This window comes from Myodes glareolus, chromosome 19, assembly GCF_982192425.1.
Source record: "Myodes glareolus chromosome 19, mMyoGla1.1, whole genome shotgun sequence".
In the NCBI taxonomy this organism is placed as follows: domain Eukaryota; kingdom Metazoa; phylum Chordata; class Mammalia; order Rodentia; family Cricetidae; genus Myodes; species Myodes glareolus.
Window position 1 is genome coordinate 59538794 of NC_142044.1, and position 19903 is coordinate 59558696.

The 19903-nt window shown below is 45.0% G+C and overlaps 1 long non-coding RNA gene across 1 annotated transcript in view; it reads left to right on the forward strand.

Annotated features, from left to right (window-relative positions):
* LOC146891020 (uncharacterized) overlaps nt 1–19688 on the forward strand; it is a 31213-nt gene extending 11525 nt beyond the window's left edge. Inside the window, exon 3 of the long non-coding RNA XR_014998158.2 lies at nt 17732–19688. This is a non-coding gene — a long non-coding RNA (uncharacterized LOC146891020). The remainder of the gene's footprint in view (nt 1–17731) is intronic.
* The last annotated feature ends 215 nt before the right edge of the window (nt 19689–19903 follow it).

The following is a 19903-nucleotide window of genomic DNA, read 5'->3' on the forward strand; positions in this document are numbered from 1 at the left end:
TTCATCTGGAGAACGACAATGCTCCGAGAACATATTAAGGATGAGTTCGGAGAAGTATGCAAAGCTAGAGAGACTCATAGGCGAAGTGAAGAAAGGAGAGTGAGCTTTCCTAACCTCAAGACAAGGAGGGTATGACTAAAGATTTCAAATCGGGGGTTTATGGCCAAATATTACTATTGTCAGATACCAGTATTCCTATAGAGACTGCCCTGGAGCCCTGGACAGCTAGGAGAACAGCCACACTAAAGAGAGGTGACACAATGCGGAGGGTCAGGACACAAACAAGCGGAGAATGGGCACAAAGGATGAACAGTGGGGATGCCAGCCAGCAGCTTGGGAAGCTCTTGGGGTGGCTTGTGGGGTCACTGAGATTAAGACAATGGGATAGGAACAGTGGCTTCCGTGGACGACCTGGTGTGCTTCCATGACAGCTGATACTCACAGAGGAGAATCCGGCAGTTATTGCACCCTTGGTCATCGGGAAAGGATCAGGCTTGGAGATGTGTATTTGATAGTCAATGAGAAAAGCCAGGGTGCTTTCAGAATAACACTAAAAAGAGCTAGTGTGGCTCTCCGTTTTGATGTGGCTTGCAACTGTCATTTGATAAAGAACAGAGGTCTTTTTAGTTGCTTCACTGGGCGGTGGGGGCGGGGGCTCTGCTATTGACACCTTCATGAATGATCGCTAGTGAGAAAAACTAATACAATCTGCCCAGGAAACATACTCTCTCCTCCTTTGAAAGGCAAAGCAGAAGTTTCCTTCCCTTCTTCCTAAGAACTGTTTGTTAGCATCTAGGCAAAAAGGCCCTGCTCCTGGAGGACCTGACAGAGTGCATCATGCCTGCGTGCATGGGGGACAGTACCCTGCCCCTTTATAAGGCAAGACTCTGCCTACCTCTCTCTCTTCTTCCTCTTCCTCTCTCTGCATCTGTCTCTCTCTCTCTCCTCTTTCCTCCCCTTTCTCTCAATAAACTCCCCACATAAGTTCTGTCTGCATGGCATGTCTGTCTCTCGCCTGCCATCAGGCCTCTGGAATCTCACCCGCCAAGGTCCCTCTCCTGCAAAATCATCACACTGTTTAAGCTCAAAGTATTGAAAAGAGAAAGGTGCCTCTAGAGCCCTTTTCCATGTCCATAAATGGGCCCTTGTTTTATCATCTGGACCATGCTCATTTCTTCTTAAACCTGGCTTTGGACAGCTGGAATGCTAACTGAGGGGTTAGCATTGGTGTCCTGAGCTACTACCCATGGAGCTACTGAAGCCAGAGATTACATATCCTGTTCAACCAGAAACTCAGTCTCTTGGTCAGACCTGACAGTGACTGACAGGGTCTCTGGACAGTCACTGATGATACTAAGGTTATGATTGAAAACGAGCGTCTCCTCTTCTTAGAATGCAGTACAGATGGCCGGTAGGGTAGACTGAAGGCAAGGACAGACCTGAAGCTCTTGAGTGTCTGAGTGTGGTATGCTTGCAAGTTCTCTGGCATTTGGGACCTCAGAATTGTAGAAAAGACCCCTAGAATTCTATCAGCATAATCCCCCTCGCTTTTTATTTATTGTCTTTCTTGGGATAAACTGATTTTGGAAATTATTACAGATCACAGCTGGGGGAGGAAATCCACTAACAGCGGGATGAGTTGACATTGTGTGGGTTTTAAGTAGTAGACTACCTAAGCTAAACACTTGTAAGTAAAACAAACTGTGCTTTGTACCTGATTTTAAATCAGTAGATGTGGCTGAGGGAGTTTGTGTGTCTCCACTTCTCCTGGTTGTCTCTGTTTTTCAGTGGATCCTCTTCCATGGTGGCTAGACAATTATTAGACAATTATTCAGTCCTCCAAACTGAAATTCCGAGGTTAAAAGAAAAAGGTTCTTTGTGGTGCATTTCCCCACTAACGTCTCCCTAGCCCCACCCATAAACTTGTCAAAAGAATTGTTAGATTAAATGCTCTACTGTGAGGGCAAAGTGCACAGCTGGCTTGCCAGAGACCGGGCTCCTACACCTTTCAGAGGTGGGGAAGGAATGCCACATGATAAAAAAAGAAAAGATAAAGGCATGCGATCATTTTCGCTTTCTCCACCTGTGACAGACATTGCTAATCGCTTACGGACTCTTTTATCGTGGCTGTGCTTGGCCATGACTGTTACAACTTTGTCAGGGTACTGCTCAGGACTGACATTGTATGATACTAGTGAGTCTAGAGACAGAAAATACCCAAACATTCTTAAAGAAAGGTGTACTTTTCCTCATCAGTCTATCCAGGCCAAAGCAGCCTATAATTCTATAACATGACCCAAACGGATCAGTGACGACCATTTCTAGTTACCCAGCTTCGTGTGCATATATGTTAGTTTATTAGTAAGAGCTTTGTTGTTATAGGTTCTGAGAAACTCCCCGACGTTGTGGAATAGTAGTGTTTGTTCTTTTCTGAGTGATCATAAAGAGTTTGGAAACATTCTGTGATTTTAGTGGGTACAATACGGCCCAAACAATCTATTTTTCTGGAAGGAGAAAAAAGGAAAAACATAAGCAAACTGAATCAGGCTTAAACAGACTGGTTTCTCAGGGGCCGCACAGTCGGGACTTCAGGGATCCTGAGCCTAGCAACCCAGGACCCCTGCAGGAGCATGGAGCATCTCCACAACACAGGCGTCCCTAGGATCCTGCTATCCTGGGCTGCCGTTCCAAAGCCTCTTGTAAGGGTGCAATGCCCAGAACCAGGCATTCCCTTTCACAATTTTAAAGCTCAACTTCCTAGGTCTCCTCTGAAATGACCTTCAGAAGGGCCCAGGGAGAGCCAACTATTAAGTTCTACCGGACTTTACAACTCCAGCAGGGATGTTAAATTGCTCTTTGAAGCAAGTTTTATTGTGTGGCAACTGGGAAAAATGTTGGGGTTGCGGTGCTGCAAAGGGATAAAAGTGTCCAGGAGGAGGCTGCCCAAGACAAATGTACCTTCCCACTTTGTGATGGGGCCTTAGCCGCTGCCTTGGGAGAGTAACTTGAGAGCCCTACCCTTGAGTGTGTTTATTCTGCCCACATTAACTTAACAGGTATTCATTGACACCTTCCATGTCTAAGACACTTGGGTGGCTGACCACCACCAGGACATAGTCTTTGATGGAGGAATCTTACTTAACTATACGAAGGGAAAAATAGTGATGCCCCCTATTTCGCAGAATTCAAAATTTTACACATTAATGTTTCTAAAATTATTCTATGTGTCTTTGTACCATCCCAACTGTTAGGTATTTTCTCTTAGACGAGCCTCTCCGACAGAGCAAATAATTCCAGTCAGACCAAATCAAACCAAATTAAAGATGCCCATGTTTAATAGGTGGCCATACTCCCGGGTGACCCTGGGGAAACATGGAGAGGGGAAGACCACAGGAAACCCAGAGACCACGTGTTCACTCTCTAGGGGGGAAGGCAGTCTAAATAACCTATGGGAGTGGTCCCCACCTTCCCTGGGGAGGGGTCACCGCTTGGTGGGCTTTCTCGGAGGTGGAGTTTGGACTGAGGCAGCTCCCAGGGAGGGAGCTTATGCCAGGAGCAGGGGTGAAGCCCCCTCACCAAACAACCTGGACTTTTTGTATAAAGGGGCATTAGGGAGCTGAGGTGATGCTTTTGACCAAACACCAACTAGACAAGAATCTATTTTCTCTATGACCAAATGTGTCTTCTCAATACTCTCTCAGAGATTACCATGTACGTCAACACAGTCCTGAGAGCTTTCATACTGCCAATCCTGTACCATGTCAGTCACCTCTGCCTTTTTCTCCTCCCCTCCTTTCTCTCCTCTCGCTGTTTCAGATACCCTCTCTCCTTTATTACCCCTTTCTCTTCTTTCCATACCCCTGTCTCTCCGTATAACCTCATCTTTTTCCTCCTCTCCTGCTCTCCCTGCCTACCACAGAATTTGTCCTCTTTCCTCTTTTTTTCTGTATTGCCTCTCTTCTCCCCTTCCTAGTTTGATTTAATTTCCCCATCTCTTAGAGCCTTCCACATGTGGAGAAGAGGAGAGTTTGACCTCAATAGCTCCACGATTCCACCAGCCTCCTCTCCCCCACCCTGAGGAAGATGTGTATGCTTCAGTCTGAGTACATATCTATAAACCCTTCAGTTAACTGGTCTGGCTGATGTTTAAACTGCCAGATCAGTCAGTGAGGCATGGGGCGTGAGTGCCAAGATAGAGCCCACCCCGGGTTTGTCCCTTTGAGACCAGAACCATAATTATTCTGATTGGCAGTTACCTCAAAATTCATAGGAGGGAGAGGAAGAGTGATCTCCCCCAACTAGTGTGGGATACCAACCCCAGGGAGAATTGTTATCAAAAAACAAAAAAACAAAAGCATGAAGGTGCACCGGGCAGGAGGAAACAAAGACAGTAGCAATTCCTGTTCATCCTGTCTAAAACACAAGGATTCTAAAGATGATTCCACACAAGCATGACCTTAGGGACAGAAGGATTGCCTCCTGAGGAAACTCATGGAACACGGACTGATGTTCACAGACACTTATTTTCATGTGTCCTAAGTCATTTCCTTGTATGGAATGTGGTGGCTGACATTTTTTTTAAAACATCTAGTGACCAAGAATACGCTGTTTTAGTTCTTTAGTGTTTTAGAACACCGTTATGAAAACTATCGTAAAGCTTTGAGAATGAATGAATTATTGAGAGCAATTTAACTCTACTCGACAAATATGTTTCAAGGAGAAACTGACTCACAGATGCCTGGAAAGGTGACGGTTCACCGAGTGATTGTACAGTGTCTGCGCTCAGACTTAGACGATGATGGTGGGATTGACCCTGTTGGTGAGCGAGTCCCACCCACCTGCAGTGTCTGGCGATTGTGTTGGGTGTTCTTTGGTCATGCTAACACATGCTTCCTTCTAGCTTCTCTCATGTGTGTGGCAATAATACCCCAGGTTCCCTTGGGTGGTCACACATATTATCTCACTGGACTCTGGATTCTTGCCCAGTGGGGCAGGCAAGAGAATCAGAATTGAGAAAAATTGAACAAAGGAAGTCAAAGGAGATGAAGTGACCTGCCTGCCCAGGGCCACACAGGACATCGAGGAGACAGCTCGGACTCAGCTGCACTTTTCTGAGCACGTCACTACCAAGTTCTCTTTCTTAGTCTCTCCTGCGTCCCTTCTGCCTTAGTCTCTGCAGCATCCATCTTCTTTGGCTCTCCTCCACTGGTCCCCGATCTTCCGTAGTTTTCCAAATGCAGGCATCACTTAAGGCAGGAAGACTCATTGTTCACTAACCAACCCCCTTTCCTTAGGGAATTCAACATTCCTCCCAACGTGTCTCCACAGTCCTGATCCCAACTCCATCTCAGTTTCTTCTAACAATTCGATAATGTTGCAGGCTGCAAAGTTCAGCAATAAGCCCGTGGCACAGGCTTGGGGAGGAATGATATCAATGAAAAGAAAAGGAGACGCAGGACCAACCCAGCTCAGAAGCCATGGAACTGCATGCAGAAGGATGGAGCCGCTGCTACCCAAAGGCTGGCGGAAGGAACATGACCAGCCTCTGTACTGTCATTGTCTTGGGGACTCTTGAGAGGAATCTCACTTGACTGGGAAGCCACAGAAGCCAACAGCTGGGCTGTCTCAGAGGTGCACTTGACAGACATCTTTAGAGTGTTGATTTGCGATGCTTCAATTGCTTTATGTCTTTTAGGTTTTACCTCAGTAATAACAATATAACCTTACCCAAAATCGGGGCTGTTTTATGGGTTTAAGAAAGCTGCCCTGTTACCCAGCAATCTGGTAGATTTCCTATTATTAGGTCATTGTGTAAACTGGGGAACAAAATGACTAACTGCTCCTGGAATAAAAAGGATGATGTCTTCAAAGCATCCACAGAGGAGAGGTAAATATTACCTCTGTTAGAGAAGCCTGACAGGTCGGAACAAAGAACAAGCCATAAATATGGCCTTTGTTTAAACTTTAATTGAGCTTCTGACTTTCTGCTCTGTTCATGGTAAGTATTGAACGCACTAGTGAAAGCAAATTCTGGGACTTTATCACGGAAGATGAGAAATTCCAGGGTGGTGACAGTCCTGGATTTGGATGTGATTGACTACGGCTGTCTCACAAGAGGAGGTGGCTCCCTGTCCTGGTGGCGGCTGGAACTGATGCAGGCCGCCAGTCTCCGGCTTTTCTTGTCCATTGCGGACACCACTGACCTTCCACTTGCTACTCTCAGCTTTCAGATGAATTTAGGGTCTGAGTCCTCAGGCGTTCTTCCCTGCCGTAGGAGAGGGGGACTGAATAATTATGAACTCTGCCAGATATTTCTTGTCAGCCCTCAGCAGTGTTTCCCCATGTTAAATCTTCCTTATTATTTAGAAGTAATGACCAAAGTGATCCTTCCTACTGATTTCATTTGACGATGCAATTTAAAAATACATTTCCCCAGGGGCAGAATATGCCTGATAAACGGAAAGAACTATCTTTTAAAAGGGAATTTCAGTGCACGAACAGCTGTCTTCCATTTTTGGCATTAAAAAGGAACAAATAAAATGACTAATCTCACTAAGTATTAACAATAAAAGTGCTGACAAAATCTTAACTATACACCTCACATCTTTAGTAACCCTGTAATTACAGCTCTGACTAAACACACATTTGTGCACGTGCATGCACAGACACACAGACACACACCTCTCACAACACCCCCTCGTGAGCACACGAACACAGCTGTACTCTTACACATCTTCACACATAAGCACATTCTCAGTTGAGCCTGTTTTATAACATGTTTGATTACTCTCTATTGGATTGAGCATGTTCTATAACATCTAATTACTATATCTCCTTCTGTCACTGCCTTCCTACCTAAAGATGGGTCATAATTACATTCTGGCACCCCACTTCAGTCACTCAACAGTTCTACAAAAGTCAATACGACTTTTAACAAAATGTCTTTATGTAATGTCAGTAGTTGATAGTCCTGCACCAATAGTTATTGAGAGATGTTGATCAGAACTAAGATTTGGTCTATATATACTTAATTCAAACATCAAGCAGCATTTATTTTTATCTTTTTCTCCTCAGTGATTACAGTTTTGGGGTTTATTGTTAACACTCTAGGATCCTAAAATGAGTCTGAGCCCGTGTGGCCTGAGATGCTGAGGAAATGAAGCTCCTCTGAGAGGCCAGAGGCGAGCTGGCAGTGGGAGGGTCTAGGGCTCAGGGAAAGGGCTGACCCAAGAGAAAGGCTTTCTGAATTCCTTGGCCCAGACCCTCCCAGGCCTGGTCTTCTTCTCTGTTCTGGAACGGGAGGTGGACTTTTGTCTGTGAGTTGCAGCCAAGTTTCATCTCCCCAGGGCACTGGATTCTGCAGAGAACTGAACCAATGCCAGTAAGGAGAGGGCTTTGCAGCTCAGCTAGCCAAGGAGCGCATCTGCAAGGACCCGAGGTCTGGAGACAGTGGCTGTGGTTATAAAGAGACATACAGAGGTGTCTGGAAGGAGAACTAGCCCTTGGGATAGCTATAGCACCCCAAGTCTTCAACCTTTGACAAACATCTCTACGTGCACATTGTAGACAGGAAGGGTAGCTGGTGAAATGAGTCTCCAGTCTCATAGCTGTAATTTCCTTTTAGCAAACGTGACTCATAGGATTGAGTGGATGGGACAGGCCCTGCTCTTCTTTCCTGGGCGGTACCCACATCACCTTGAACAAGAGAAAGAGAGACATTTGGGTTATGGGTCAATGCCCTTCTGCCAGGGAAAAGGGGGATGGTGAGGGAGGCCGGGAATGGGATTGCCAGCTAATGGAAATGGTGTAAGACAAACAGCAATAGTGGGTAGCGTTAGTGTAGTCCTAGCTAAATACCAGGCACTTTGCCTATATTACTTCTCCCTAAATCAGCCAAAGTAGCTATTGGAATGGCTGTTGAAGGACAAGGAAGCTCGTTAAAGCTCATGCAGTATTCTAAGTTCTAGACTGTTGCCAGGTCTGTCTGAGGCCAATCCTATAGCAGTATGAGTGCCATCTGTTGCTCTTCTAGATTGAGACCCTAAAAATAGTGGACAACACAAACCATAGGAAAGGAAAGAAGTCTGACTTGGGCATGGGAGTCAGAGAGGAAAGGACAGAAGGTTGGAAGTCAGCTAGAACAGGGAAGGGGCAGGATGATCAGCCACAGTCAAGGACGTAGACAGAACAGTCACCAACAGAAAGCTCAGTCACCTGGGCCACCCAGGCAGAGGAGTGGTGAGCAGGGTTAGACCCCTCTGCTGAGGGAGAAATGAAAACTGGTTAGAAGCTAAGAAAGGGGAAAAAACCATGTACTTTCCCCAGGATTATCTGAATCCAAAATGAGCATTCTTTAGAGTTCAGAAAGGGGAATGAAGTGTCCCTTTGACCATTTAGTCCTCACTCCCTAACAAAAAGCAATGAGCACCAACTTTCAAGTAATTGGAAATATTCTGGTTGGGACTAAATTTCAAAATATTTCTGAGTAGATACCCAGGGGCAAGGTACCTACTTGAATAGTTGACTGGATACCTCCCCGTTCCTCCTTGGCCCCACCCCTGGTCATCCTATCAACTGCTGATCTGTGGAGACAGGTAAGCCTAATGTTACATGCCAGGCACTGACCCATGTGTAGGCTTCTTAGTGGATTATATTAAGAAAAATTTGCGGAGACATATCTGTGCTCTGCTGCTTAAATGAAACAGTCCCTGAATTTCTCTATCTATATTCTGCATGAGAATATGGACCACAATTCTCTCCATTCGAATGCATAAGTAAGGGCAATGTGCGGATGATGTTTTCCTAATAAAATAGTTCACAACATTTCCAGTACTTAGAATAATCCTGTGGGCAAATGACAGTTCTAGGAACATAATCCCTCCACTGGTGGAATTAGTCAACACTTTAAAAAAATTTATTTACTTTTATTTTACATGTATTGGTGTTTTGCCTGCATGCATATCTGTGCGCCATGTGCATGCAGTGCCCTCAGAAGCCAGGAGAAGGCGTTGGGTGCACTGGAACTGGTTGTGAGATGGCTGTGAGCTGCCCTGTTGAGTCCTGAGAATCCAGCGCAGGTCGTCCCGAGGAACAGCCAGTGCTCTTAATCACCGAGCCCCCTCCCAGCCTCCAAATAGCTGGATTTAATTTTTTCTTCCAGTGTTTTCTCTCTGAAGGTTCTGATGTGCATGATCTGCTGACTGCTATTCCTTGGTCATTTGAGGCTGTGCATTCATGTTTTTTCTTTACGTTTTTAAAATTTAATTTACCCCTCTCCCCTTGATTTCTAAGGGTACTCTACTTATGTAGATACAAATCAACTGTAGGTTTGCTGTTTCGCTAGTGTCTCCTTCCCCACTGGTAGCTGTCTTTTGTTGTTTCTACTGCCTTCTACTTAGAATGTTTCCGTTTTCATGTCACCTTACTTAGCAATATTTTGGGGTGTCTTGATTAAAAACCTACCCTCATCCCAAAGTCATAAGGATACTTTTTCATATTTCCTTCTGAAAATGTAGCTTTGTTTTAATCTATTCCCACTCTGTGCCATGTCTATCTATTACCCCTTCATTTCCCTGCTGTTTCACATACAGAGTTTGTCCTGATCAAAGCCAGCAGCTAATTCATCTCTAAGAAGGAAAGCATCACAGGATTACGTCAATAGGCACAGGAAGGGCTTTTGACAAAGTCAACACCTGTTTACGACAAAAGCTTGGAATAGACAGAAAGCTTTTTAAATGTGTTTTTAGAAATTTATTAAAAAAAACTCTACATCTGCGTGGAGAGGCAGCTCCGTAGTAAAGAGCTTGCTGCTGAAGCACGAGGACCCAAGTTTGAATTCCCAGCACCCAGGTGGAAAGCCAGGCGTGGAGGAGGCATGTCCCTGTAAATCCTGGCACTGGGGAGGTGGAGACCAGCACATCCCTGAGCGTGCTGGCTAGCACTTTAGCCAGATCAGTAAGCTCCAGGTTCAGTGAGAGACCCTGTCTCACAGAATAACAGGGAGTATAAGAGAGGAAGGCACACAGCATTGATCTCTGTCCTGCACACACGCATGCACATGCATACAGGTGTTCATAGCACACATATATAGACATGCAAACACCCATCACACTCTACCCCTTCACACTTCTGCAGCTAATATCATAGTTGCTGTTAGAAACAGAAAGCTTTCCTGCTAAGTATTGCAGTGACTAACACCCACTTACAAACAAAAACATCACCATAGACAAAAACCTCACAGATTTCAGGGCCTGAGTTCACAGCGGACAGCAGACATGTATAGAAAATGCAAAACCACAAAACCCACAGGAAATAACATAGGAGAAAATCAGAATGAATTTGGGTTTGGTAATAATTTTTTTAGGTACAACACTGAAGGCACAAACACAGGTGAAGGAATTCATACGCTACACATCAAAAAAGCTAACTGTGTCTTTTCTGGGAGAGAGGCTGTCAAGAAAACAAGATGAGTCAGCGGCTGGAAGGAAATATTTGCAAAAGATATATTTGGTAAGGAACCATCACACAGAATGTTTCAAGCTGAAAAGTAGTTCAACAGGGGCTGGCGAGATGACTTGGTGATTAAGAGCACTCGCTGCTCTTCCAGAGGACCTGAGTTCAATTTCCAACAACCATGTGTAGTGGAGTCTGGTCCCATTTTCTAGCATAGAGGCATATGTACAGATAGATCACTCATATGCATAAAATGAATAAATAAAATCTTGAAAAAAATAGTCCAATGATTTTATTAGGCATTTCATGAAATGTATACACAGGAATATATACTGTGTATATGTTATATTCACATACAGGTGTCAGATTCACAGGTGAAAAGATGCTTTGCATCACTCAGAGCAGGACGATGAGATTTTGAGCAGTAGGGTGTTGCCACACATGTATAAGAATGGTCCATTCCATAGTCAACAAGAAAAAAATGACAGCCTACAGAATGGGAAAAGATCTTCACCAACCCCACATCAGACAGAGGTCTGATCTCCAAAATATACAAAGAACTCAAGAAATTGGTCATCAAAAGAACACATAATCCAATAAAAAAAATGGAGTACAGACCTAAACAGAGAATTCTCAACAGAGGAATCTAAAATCGCTGAAGGACACTTAAGGAAATGCTCAACATCCTTAGTCATCAGAGAAATGCAAATCAAAACAACTCTGAGATTCCATCTTACACCTGTAAGAATGGCCAAGATCAAAAATACTGATGACAACTTATGTTGGAGAGTGTGGGGAAACGGGAACACTTCTGCATTGCTGGTGGGAATGCAAGCTGGTACAGGCCCTTTGGATATCAGTGTGGTGATTTCTCAGAAAATTAGGAAACAACCTTCCTCAAGATCCAGTAATACCACTTTTGGGTATATATCCAAAGGATGCTCAATTGTGCCATAAGGACATGTGCTCAACTATGTTCATAGTAGCTTTGTTTGTCATAGCCAAAACCTGGAAGCAACCTAAATGCCCCTCGACCAAAGAATAATAAGGAAAATATGGTGCATTTACACAATGGAGTACTATACAGCAGAAAAAATAGGGACATCTTGAAATTTGCAGGCAAATGGATGGAGCTAGAAAACATCATATTGAACGAGGTAACCCAGACACAGAAAGACAATTATCATATTATTCACTCATAAGTTGTTTTTAAACATAAAGCAAAGAAAACCAGCCCACAAGTCACAATCCCAGAGAACCTAGACATCAATGAGGATCCTAAGAGAGACATACATGGATCTAATCTACATGGGAAGTAGAAAAAGACAAAATTTCCTGAGTAACAGGGACCATGGGGACCATGGGGACCATGGGAGAGAGTTGAAGGGGAGGAGAGAGGCAGGGAGGGGAGCAGAGAAAAATGTAGAGCTCAATAAAACCAAGAAGAAGAAGAAGAAGAAGAAGAAGAAGAAGAAGAAGAAGAAGAAGAAGAAGAAGAAGAAGAAGAAGAAGACGACGACGATGACGACGACGACGACGAGATGGTTCATTCCAGAAAACTTACAGTTAGAAATGCTGGAAAGGATACAGGGCTACAGCAAATATTACTCATTGTTGATGGGCATGGAGAACAGTACAGTAACTTTGAAAGGCAATTTGGCAGTTTCTTAGAATCTAAACAGACTCTTTCCATAGTAGCTACTAATTGCTGTCTGGAACCTGCTCAAAGAAGGTAAAGATTTCCATGGCCACAGAAATCTGCACATGTGTTAATCGCAGTTTTATTTGTAAATGACCCTCATGATGTGTACAGATAAACAGTGATATGAAAAAAAAAACAGTGATATGTCTACACGATGGGATGCTATTGATGGAGCCTTCAAGGTATGAAGAGAAATGGAGGAATCTTAGGTGCATTTTATGATGTGAAAGAAGCCAGTGCTGCATGCTCAATGGGTGTGACAAAAGACAAGCCACAAGATAGGATCGAGTTGTGGGCTATCTGATCATGATGTGTGGAGCTGTGTCTCTTGTTTTACCGCTCCTGCCTAAGGCACCTTCTGATTGGTTTAATAAAGAACTGATTGGCCAATAGCAGTAGGGGTTAGGCAGGATTTCCGGGGGGGGGGGGGGGGAGAGAGAGGAACTTGGTGGGGAGGAATCTGAGAGGCAGGGATTCAGCAGCCAGACATAGAGGAAGTTGGGCATACAGTATGGAGGAAATGAGTGTGTGGTAGAATATAGATTAATGTAAATGGGTTAGTTTAAGTTTTAAGAGTTAGCCAAGAACCAAGCCAAGCTTCCATACTTAATAAAAAGTCTCTGTGTCATTCATTATTTGGGAGCTGGCGGTCCAAACAGGTGAGGAACATCACTCCGTGTGCTGCTTTCACAGGGACTATGTAAGAAACACTTGTTCAGACCCATGTAGAATGTGCAATGCCAAGAGCAAACCCTAATACAGACCACAGGTGTGAGATGATGAAGTGTCAGTGTGGGCTCGCAGAATGAAGCAAATTCGTCTCTCTGGTGAAGGGTGTGGTTACAGGGAGATTGTGTATGGGAGAGGTGGGGAGGGCCCAGGTGGCTGCATTTTCTGGTCAGTTTTGCCTTGAACCTCAAATTGATCTAAAAACAGAGTCTCATTAGAATAATCTTCATAAATAGGAGTGTAACACCACTGTGTTATACACACTCATCTCCCCTGTCTTATCTCCTCTGCTTCTCTCTCCTCCTTCCCAGTCAGATACCAGGGTTCTTGGCTTAATCTTTTAACACCAGTTACTTCCCTTTTCTGTGGTTTTGTTTGTCTTTCTGTTCAGCCCTTTAGAAGATCTTTACTACATTCAAATTTTTTTAGTGGTTTTATTTTCTCCCATAGCATTTTTAGGGTTTTGGTGGTTTAAAAAAAAGTGTTTGGATTTTCCTTCATCCCTTTCCTCCTGTCCTGGGTTTTATTTCTCATTTCAATGTTTGTAGTATTTTTCTCTTTTGTACTTATTGATATTTATTCCAGTTTTACTTTATTGATTCATCCTTGTTCCCAAAATGGATGGCGTTCTCTTAAGGGTTAATTTTAAAAAAATGTGTGTGCGTGTGGCAGGGTGTGTGTGTATATGATGTGTATGTGTGTATATGGTGTTTGCATGTTCATTGGCTTCCAGGTTGTCCAAGTTGACATCAGAGGTCCTCCTTTATTGTTTTCTTCCTTATGTAACAGGGCAGGTCTGTGGAGGAACCCAGCTTGCTGTTTGGTCCAGCCTGGCCAGCTAATTTTCTTGAGATTCTGGTATTGACTTCTCCCATAGTGAGATGACAGATGGCTGCCACGCCCTCCTGGCTTTTTAGGTCAGTTCTGGAGATCCAAACCGGTATCCCAATGCTTACATGGCAAGTGCCCTTTCCCTGCCCAGCCATCTTCCCAGCCTAAGCCTATTTGATTTTATGTTGTAAGCCTGGTTCCTGGGTTTGGAGTTTTGTCTCTGGTCTCATTTCTGAGTGGCATCACAAAGCCCATGAGAACTGAGGACACCATTGTGGGATGCTCAGGAAGACATGGCTCTTCCATTAGTTCACCGATGATGTTCGTCACTCTGGTCTTTAGGCATCTGGCTTCCTTGGTTTCCTTTATCCATGGGAGAATTCCATTATTCCACACCTTACAGATACCAGTAATTCTTCATTTTCATTTTTATTATTTCAGCTTTATTATTCCAGTCTGTTGGGTTTCTTTTTCCACTTCCTCTTTTGGGGTGAGATGGGTAGGCACACTGGGGCCTGGCTAACACAGATTTGAAGTTAGTTTGTGCTCAGTTCTGTGTCTCACTGCCACTCCTGGGTAACATCTTAGGGACTTAGGAAGAGCGTTAGAGTGAGTTTCCTTCCTTCTTGACAGTCATCTGCTAGAGATGCTTTTGGTCTTTTCTGTTCCATGCAGCTTCCATGCCTTCATCTAATTTCCATCTCCGAAAAGGAAACCGTGGTGTTTACTCTTCAGTTCTCTTTGTAAGGTCTTGCTCTTTTTAGTGAGAGGCAAAGACATTGAACACATGATTTTAATCTACTGTGCTTAACCACAGGTGATATGCCAGTGCTTGTGCGTGTACACAGAGAGAATATTTTTAGTATGTTGAAAGATGAGGAGAGAAAAATTGTGAAAGACAATATGTCAAGGTTTATCTGCAAGTTTTGGCATTATTACTAATGATTTATTATTTTCTTTTAAAAGTCTTTCAGTATTTTACAAATTTTATATGTTAAGCGGACACGAATTCAATAGTAAGAGAAGGGAAAATGGACTGAACGCCTGGCAAGGGCAACAAGGATTAGTGGCCTAGAGATCATCTTTCCTGATCAGATGTTAACGCTTTCATAGCAAATGAAATGAGGTGGACAGTCGACCTCTGGTCACCCAAGATGTGGTGCCTATCTCTTCACCGTTAATGTGAACTCCCTCGGACCCTGTAGGCAGTGTTAGAAACGCATGGGTTGTGACTCCAGAATGTGCTTGTTTGTAGAGAGTCACTGGAAGAGTATGTTCTTACAGCATAGCTTCCATGGCATTGGCGGGTGGTTTTCAATACCTAGCTGTAAACCAGCACACTCCCAAGTGTCCCTTCTTGCTGAACACCTAGTTCTGATGGGTTTTCTACACAGAAATCAGTCCGACAATCTCCAGCAACTGCTTTCCTTTCTTGGAAAACACATTTGGAAACTGAGCCCTGCGGTGGCTTCGTCGATAAAGAAATTTGATAACTTTCCTTGGTGTGCTTTCGATTGAATAACAATCTTTGATGCTTATTTCGACCACAAAGCCCCCCCCCCCCCTTTAAAGACCCCTCCTCGTGACTATCATTATTACTGTGGATACCTGATTTAAATGCTCTGTGTCTAATGAGTCCGGGCAATGATGATGTCCTTAGGTTCTGGAAGCTGGGGGGTTTGCTCAGAGGAGAGGAAGATGAACTCGGCTGGTCCATCTCCCACACGGCTCTAGTGCAGATCGATGGACATTGTATTGTTGCCACATCAGGATGAGTTGTCTTCTTTTCCTTGGCTTCACTTTGATTTTTGGGATACGTCTTAAGAGTTCTCCAGCTGTTTCCCAGCAGCCACAGCCTTTGTCAAAGCCTGAACTGTCCTGTGGGAGCCTATTTGCTAAAATACATTTGTAGGTGCTGGCTATTGTCAGTTTCTCCGGCTGGAGCCCCGAGATAGGACAGCTCACTGTCTGCTTTTCCAGCGAACACGAGTTTAATGAAAGCGACCACTCGGGGATTTCCCTTATCACATTTGCTTTCTGTGCCTGGACCCCTCTCATGAAAGGAAATGGGAAAAATAATTTGGGAATCTAAAATCCACCAGATTTTATCTGTTAATATTGCTAGCCTTGAAGGTGTGTGCTTGCCCATGGTGAAGCAAAAACAAACAAAAATCCTAACAGTTCTCAAAGCTTCACACTCTAGGGACTTCCTCCGTGATGGAGAGCCACCGGAAAATTGGAAAGAGGTTCGAGTCTCAGACGTCCCTCCAAGCAGCCCGTGGCTGTTAGGATCAGCTCAGCTGTGTTGTAGCACTGGCCAGGATCCCCAGAGCAGTGTCTCTGCTTCGCTCTTGTGGGGTGGAGTGTCAGGGATTGCAGGAATCTCATACTCACTACAAGGGCTGGAGCTCCTGGTAACCTGACTTGGAGCTCTGCACCATTTTCTCTTCCCCAGCTGTGGATGATGTACACTATGATCAAATGCCCCAAGTGGCTCTGTATGGTGGCTTGGGCATCAGGAAACTTTGTGACGGAGAACATCATTTTATTTCACTACAGTTTGCTGCAGCTAGGCCTGCCAGAGGTGGCTTGGATCCCTTCACCCATCATGTAGGATCTTAGGTTTGACAATGGGCTCATCGGTTCTTTCAAGGAAGTGGCATTTTGTATCCCCACAGAATGACTCTATGGCCTAATTTTGACAAAGTTTCTGTGAAAATATCAAGATCTCATTAGATTTTTAATCTGTAACACTGTGTTGTTATGGGTCTAGAAGACATTAAGACCTGTCTTAGTTAGGGTGTCTGTTGCTGTGAAGAGATAGCATGTGAAGAGATGCCATGACCATGGCAACTCTTTTAAAGAAAAACATTTAATTGGGGCTGGCTTACAGTTCAGAGGTTTAGTCCCTTATCATCATGACAGGAAGCATGGCAGCATGCAGGCAGACATGGCGCTGGAGAAGGAGCTGAGATTTCTACATCTTGACTCACGGGCAATAGGAATTGGTCTGTCTCGCTGGGTGTAACTTGAGCATAGAAGGCTTCAAGGTTAATCCCCACAGTGACACACTTCCTTCAACAAGGCCACACCTCCTAATAGTGCCATTTCCTTTGGGAGCCGTTTTCTTTCAGCCCACCACAAGATCATATTTGTCCATGTTTCGGTCTGGACACTTTTACAATGCGATGGACACAGGGAAGAAAGGTGGCCTAGCTTACTCTCAGTCCTGACCCGGAACTGGAAGGTTTCACTGCCAATGTCAAAATGGTTTCTGTTCAGTTTTGCTGCTTGGCGAATGCAAGGGGCCATCTTGGCATCGGGATGTCTGTCAGGCAGAATCGTACATAAGTGTTTTCTGTAAGGATTACTCCCTCTGGCAGGTTTGCCGTCCACTTCTGTCTTCCCAGAAGCCTCACACCCATTCAGTAAGCTTTGAGGGTTTCTTAGAGAGTGAGCTGGATGCTTGTTGAACTCGGCTACTATCTGAGATCACCGCCTTCCCATCTACCCTTCTGACTTGTGAAATGCTGAGATGACAGGGGGCGGGGAAGAGTTCTCCACTCAGGCCCTACTGAAGTTTCAGGATTCAGTCCCCACTCCTCACATTAGGAGATCATCACATGGTACACACTTCAACAAATAAGACATGTCGTGTTCAGGCCTGCTCACTTAGACCAGCCGCATCGAAAGCCTTCTTAGCTTTTAAATGTAAGGCCTTGTGCTTATTTTTAATTAAATAACTGATTTATTTTCAGGATCTTGTTTGTTTTTGCTGTTTAGACAGGATCTCACACTGCCCAGCCTTGTCTGAAAAATCACTGTGTGATCCACACTGGCCTTGAACTCATGGCAATCCTCCTGCCTCAGACTGCCAAGGGCTTAGATTACAGGCATGGACTATGATGCCTGCTTAGAGTCTTTACTCTAAGAAGTAAAAGATGCCTACTTTCAAACAGTCTCATCTATCTTTTTGTTTTGTTTTGTTTTGTTTTGTTTTTTTGTTTTTCGAGACAGGGTTTCTCTGAAGCTTTGGTGCCTGTCCTGGAACTAGCTCCTGTAGACCAGCTGGCCTCGAATTCACAGAGCTCTGCCTGCCTTTGCCTCCTGAATGCTGGGATTAAAGGCGTGCACCACCACCACCTGCCCCGCGCTTCCTCGCCTGCAAGAACCACGCGGGACACAGGATCCTTCTGCAGAAATGGCTTTAATCCTCTTGGGAGCTAGAGCATAAGCCACATGGCGGAGACCCAGATATGATGGAACCCATCCCTTATATAGGAAACAGACCCTGCTTCGGACGTGTCACTCTTGGATTGGTCAACTGCTCCCAGTCCCAGGTGATACCTTGGGAGTAGTGGAAAGTTACCAATACGTGTGAGCTTTCTAGCTCACCTGGCGGTGCAGCGCCGTCTATGGTGGAGAGTGTGGTTGCGGCCTTCTACAACCGCCCAGCCTCAGCTACTTTCAAATGGTCTCAGCATCAGCAGCTTAGAAGAATGGTGCTGTCCAGTGTAAGCCTGAGACTCACTGACTTCCTGGGACCTGAGAACCTCTCCTAGGGGAGATGACGGTAGACTGGCAGCTGTTGCAGGCACTAAGTACGAGAGCTGGAACTCGCAAGCATCTCTCACCAGCTTAAAGGGCCCCACAGTCAGAAACATATTACTCTGTGGCTCAGCCTTTTCATGGACACACTGTGAGGATCAGGTCTGTGAGCTCATTAAAAACCTTTCTTGGAGCAAGTTCTGTATTGGGCAGGTCCAGTGGATTTGTATCTTTGAGTTTTTGTGGTGTGTGTGTGTGTGTGTGTGTGTGTGTGTGTGTGTGTGCTTGTGGAGGCCATAGATCAACACTGACTTGTTGCTCAATTGCCCTCTACCTGTGTTTTGAGACAGGAGTCTCTTGCTGAGCCTGAGTCAAGTTTGCTACTGACCGGACAGCAAGGTTTGGGGACAGTGACTGTGGCAGTGAAGGAGTTAAGGGCAGAATGTGCCAACTGGATGCATCGATCATTTCAAGCTGAAACCACCCGAGGATCTGTAACTTCAGAAGAGCCCTTTGACCCATGTTCCCAATAAACTTGTCTCCGGAGGGGTGTCCTCCCCACACCAGGCCCCAGGCACTAGAGACTGGAACTGGAGCTACAATGAGGTTAAATAAACAAACTGAAGTTGCCCTTATTGTCCATTCCTACCCACCTTCATCTATTTCTTAGTAACATCCCTAGAATGTATGACCCGAGTTCGCCTAGCCTTTGGCCCCGCCATTGGCTCATAGATGCTCTGTTCTTTGAAACGCTAAAAGAACGCCATTCTTCCGTCCACGCTCCAGACCTCATCCCCTTGTGTAGATCTCCAGAATTCCACTTGCCTCCTGTTCATTAGAATTTTTGAGTTCTTGGAGTCCATCAGAGAACTCCCATAAGAAGGGTATAGAGAGAGAGAGAGAAGAGAGAGAGAGAGAAGAGAGAGAGAACTTTGAACTTGGCATGGGCTTTTGAAACCTAAAAACCCACCCTCAGTGACAAAACTTCCTCCAACAAGGCCATACCTCCTAGTCCTTTCAAATAGTGCCACTTCATGGGACCAAGAATTTGACTCTGTGAGCCTATGGGAGCCATTCTCATTCAAATCACCACATGTGGAAAGGAAGTATTCACAGCCTCTGGGACTCTAGAGTGTGGGGAGCTGAGGTCATGCCAAGGGCTAGCTCAGTAGCATGTGGAAATGTCACAGGGCAGACAGGGACATGGGGATCCCAGATGGGGAAGCTGTTGTGGGGGAGTAACAGAGCCAAGGTGGTAGGTGTGTGATTTGAACCTACAAAGCAAATAGAAATGTTTGCTTAGAGGACCAGAAAGAGAAGCCATCCCTGAAGGGGAGCCTGGGCAAAGACCTCAGTGCTAAATCAGAGTTTGTGGGTAGGCTGAGGAGTAACAGGGATGGCTCTCAGTGGTGTCACTGACAAACCCTGACCCTTGTTGTGGAGTTAGGACTCATGGAGCGGTTCTGACTCAGAAAATGGCTGACTAGACTCACGATTGAGAGATGGCTCAGCACCTTGAAGCTGGTGGGCTGGCGGGAGGGGTGCACAGACACTGCGCTCTTGTGACTGTGGCTCGTGCGAGCACACGTCAGTCACTGCTTTCACTGTGGAGTGGAGCAGGCTGCATAAAAGCTGTGTCTG